Source organism: Cebus imitator, unplaced genomic scaffold (genome assembly GCF_001604975.1).
Source record: "Cebus imitator isolate Cc_AM_T3 unplaced genomic scaffold, Cebus_imitator-1.0 Scaffold354, whole genome shotgun sequence".
NCBI classification, from domain to species: Eukaryota; Metazoa; Chordata; class Mammalia; order Primates; family Cebidae; genus Cebus; species Cebus imitator.
Genome location: NW_016107669.1, coordinates 1919904 through 1923869, shown reverse-complemented (window position 1 = coordinate 1923869; position 3966 = coordinate 1919904). Strand labels below are relative to the sequence as shown.

The 3966-nt window shown below is 42.1% G+C and overlaps 1 pseudogene; it reads right to left on the bottom strand.

The window, feature by feature from the left end:
* Positions 1–2622: 2622 nt before the first annotated feature.
* Positions 2623–3966, bottom strand: part of LOC108287752 — an 8807-nt pseudogene continuing 7463 nt past the window's right edge.

Here is a 3966-nt window from a genome sequence, read left to right as displayed (position 1 = left end):
TAAGAAACATGTAACTCTCCCTTTTGCTTGAACACTTAGAGATATTAACTGGCCTAACTTCATTATTGTTATGTCTCAGAGAACTGGGAGGCCTGAGAAGAGGGAAGGAGACAGGGGAATGGCCAACTGGTGGAACAGATGGAACACACACAACATTTATCAAGTTCACTGTCACTTGGGCATGGTTTGTGTTACCCCAAAGCAACTACAGTAGTAACATCAAAAATCGCTGATCACAGGTCATCATAACAGATACAATAATAATGAACAAGTTTGATGTACATGATATCATTGTTTGATACAATAATAATGAAAAAGTTTGACCAAAAGGTGACACGGAGACATGAAGTGGGAAAATGCTGTTGGAAAAATGGCACTGATAGACTTGCTCCATGCAGAGCTGCCACAAACCTTCAATTTATAAAAAGTGCAATACCTGCTAATATCAATAAAGTGGAATGCATTAAAACTAGTTATCCTTGTATTTATCGCTAATTAAAAAATGCAAAAATACAACTATAACCACAATACGATTATCACACCAAATTAACAATAATTGCTAATAGCATCTAACTCCTAGTCTATTTAAATATCTCTATTGGTCTGATGTCTCATAATCCCTTCTAAACCCATAATACTATTGGCTTCGGGCTGTCCGCAACAGACATCTTTTCCCTTACATTCTCTTTATTCCTATACTTCATAGGCACTGAGGGACCAGGATTTTTCAAACAATATACCAGCTTCTCTAGAGGCTTTGACTTGGGCTGCCGACAGATAAATCTTTATTAAATCCTTGAGAATGATATTATTCAAGAGACACACAAGGGAGATGAGTGATGAGAAGAGGAGCTGCTGTTAGGAAAGTGGCCCCTGGACATTAGATTTATCACAGAATCCTTTCCATGACTCAGTTAATCTTTTCCATTTAAGTGTCAGACAGGATATTTAACCCCATGGAATTAGGAGTTGTTTCCTACTTTTGCCAGACTGCTAAGGCCAATGAATATTCAAGTGAAACCTTATCCAAATTTGGGGCTCTGCTGACCACTGAGGACCCTCTGTCTGAGTTATTGCTCCCGAAACCTTCACACTGAAGCTGTCTCTGGAGAGAGAAATATAGGGGCCAAGTATCTTGGATGAGCTGCAGTCAGTTTTCCAAGGATGTGGTTGATCCCAGAAAATACACAGCTAATTTATAAGACACTAGGAAGAAGGCAGCTGCCTTGAGGATAACATATTGAGGATTCCAGAGGTCAAAAACTGACTTTAGGCCATATTGGAAACTCTCACTAGCGTGAACCAAAGAAGCCTATATGAAGCTACAGGCCATCTAAAAACCCTTGATGACACAAAAGAGGTCAAAGATGAACATCTTGAAATGCAGACTGTTTCTGTATTGGCTGAGAGACTGATGGTATTTCATCTGGCAGGAAGGAAGTCAGGCAGTCAGGAACTCCTTCCTTCTGCTGATACTAGTCGTGATCTTAGGATTTAACCATTATTTTCAGTTTAACAAATATATGCATATATATATATGTATGTATATGTATATATATGTGTGTGTGTATACACACACACACACACACACACACACACATGAAATAAATTCTTGTGGAAGAAAAGGATGTTTTTATGGTCTTTGAGTCCATAGAAGCCAATAAACCATGTTAAACACAGCTTCAGATTGTCTGTCTTCTTTCTTCTTAATGCCTCTGCAAGATCATGCATTATCTCATGGTATTGGTATGTGACAGATTCTATTTTGAGTCTTCCGATGATTCCTTTATTTAGTCTTTCTGGGAACCAGAGTTTAGAAGAATCTGTGCAAATGGGAGTTGCCGCCAGTTCACTAGATCTTGCAGTCTAGTTTCAAAGAGGTCAGTGTCTTTTTAAGGGCCATATGGAGGCTCGCATGTATTTAAGAGAAAGAATTCCTTGTGCCAAAAAGTGATCTACACAGCATCCTTGACAGAGTTCTGTTCAGTGATGTAGTGACATAAGATGTCTCTGGCTGAAGAACTTTTTGAGTACTTATATAATGGGAATATTTTAGTGAACCCAATAAACCCAAGTTAATAAAACTGTCCATTGATGTGAAGACGATTCATTCCCAATGAAACTAGCAAGATAGGAACCTCACACAGACAAGCATGCTGTCCTAACTTTTCCAAAGACGCTACAGCTTTCAGCTGTAGCCATCATCATGCCATCTTCTTTACTGATATTTGGCTTGTTCAAATGCTTGGTGCACGTGTAATTACCCACTCGAAAAGGGTTTTTCATATCTGCCATTCCAAACTCCAGGCATGGCATGCTGATCTTGAGTGTGTGTGGGGGGTGGTAGGTGGGGGAGGTTAAGGTAGTAAATGGTTAAGCTTTACACTTAAAAATGGTTAAAGTGGTAAGTACATAAATTTGTCACCGTAACCATTTTTTTTAAAGAAGTGATAAACAGCATTATTACCTTGGTATATCATACTGGTCTTGGTGTTGCTGCTGTTCCTTCACGTTTAAGCGGGTTTCCATCTTTCCTCCCTCCTCCCGCAGTCTGGCTGCGCAGTGCATCCCAGGACCGTTAGCCCACAGCAGCAATATGCTTATTCCCTCCGCATCCCTAACATCAAGTATTGGCAAGGTCTGGTCCACAAACCCTTCCCTACGGGAAGTTCAATGGTTGCCAAAGAATTTGTAGCAAACCCAGCCTCCCACGATGGCGAGCTCCAGTAAGATGATGACAGAAAGCAGCAGCTTGTTGGTTGTCACTTTTCTGGACATTGAGCGCAGAATCATTCGACTTTTGCCCAAGTTTTCACTTGTGTTTACCAGCCTACCCTTGGTGCATTCTAACTGGTCTCATTGTTCCCCCCAGCTCTTCTATAAATCATAGAGCCAATCTGGTCAGCCTCCATGGCAATCCAGTGAGAACGTTCAATACCTTGGGTGGCCGAGATCAGGCTTTCAGCGCCTTGCAGAAGCATTGCCCTTTGAGACTGTAGCTGATTCATACGCTCATTCTCTACGACATCTGTGCCGTATTTCATGTCTCCTCAGCCTCCAGGTATGGCTGTCAAAGGTGTGCTTCTCACTTCCCGGTGGAGTTTGGCAAGGTGCTTCTGGTGGTGTCGAAGCTTAGACATCATGTGGTTAGGGAAAGACAGCGGTGCGTAACGTAGCTCATCCTCCATCTCTGCCAGCGTTTGTTTTATTTGCTTCCTATTGCTTTTCATGATCAATTTCTCTTCAGTCCCTGCCATCCTGCTGGGGCACCCTTGTAGGTCTTCGCGGAGGTGGCCATGGTGCAGGCCGCTCTCGAGCAGCAGCCATGGAGCCTCCCAGCCCCGCGGCCATCACGGCGACCACTGCGCCGCCGCCCAGGACCACGTTAGCCATTTTTAAGTGTAGAGTTCAGTGGCATTCACTATATTCACATGATTGTACAATCATCACCTTTGTCCACCTTCAGACTCTTTTCAGCTTGCAAAACTGAAGCTTTCCATCCATGAAACAGCTCCTCATTCTCCATTCCCTCTGCCCCTGGTGAGAATCTCGGTTCCACTCTGTCTTTGAATTTTACTTCTCTAGGTACCTTGTATAAGTGGCATTGTATAGTATTGGTTTTTATGTGACTGGCTTATTTCGCGTGGCATTATGTTCTTAAGGTTCATCCATGTTGTAGCATGTGTTAGAATTTCCTTCTTTTGAAGGCTGAATCATAGTCCATTGTATGCATATGTCCCATTTCGTTTATCCAGTCATCCCTCAGTGGATACTTGAGTTGTGTCTACCTTTGAGCTATTGTACGTAATGCTGCCGTGAACATGAGCAGGTATATACCTGCGGGTGAAATTGTTGAATAATAAATATGGTAGTTCCATTTTTAAGTTTTTGAGGAACTGTTATACTGTTTTCCCTCATGACTGCACCATTTTACATTTCTACCAGCAGTGCACAAGGGTTCCAATT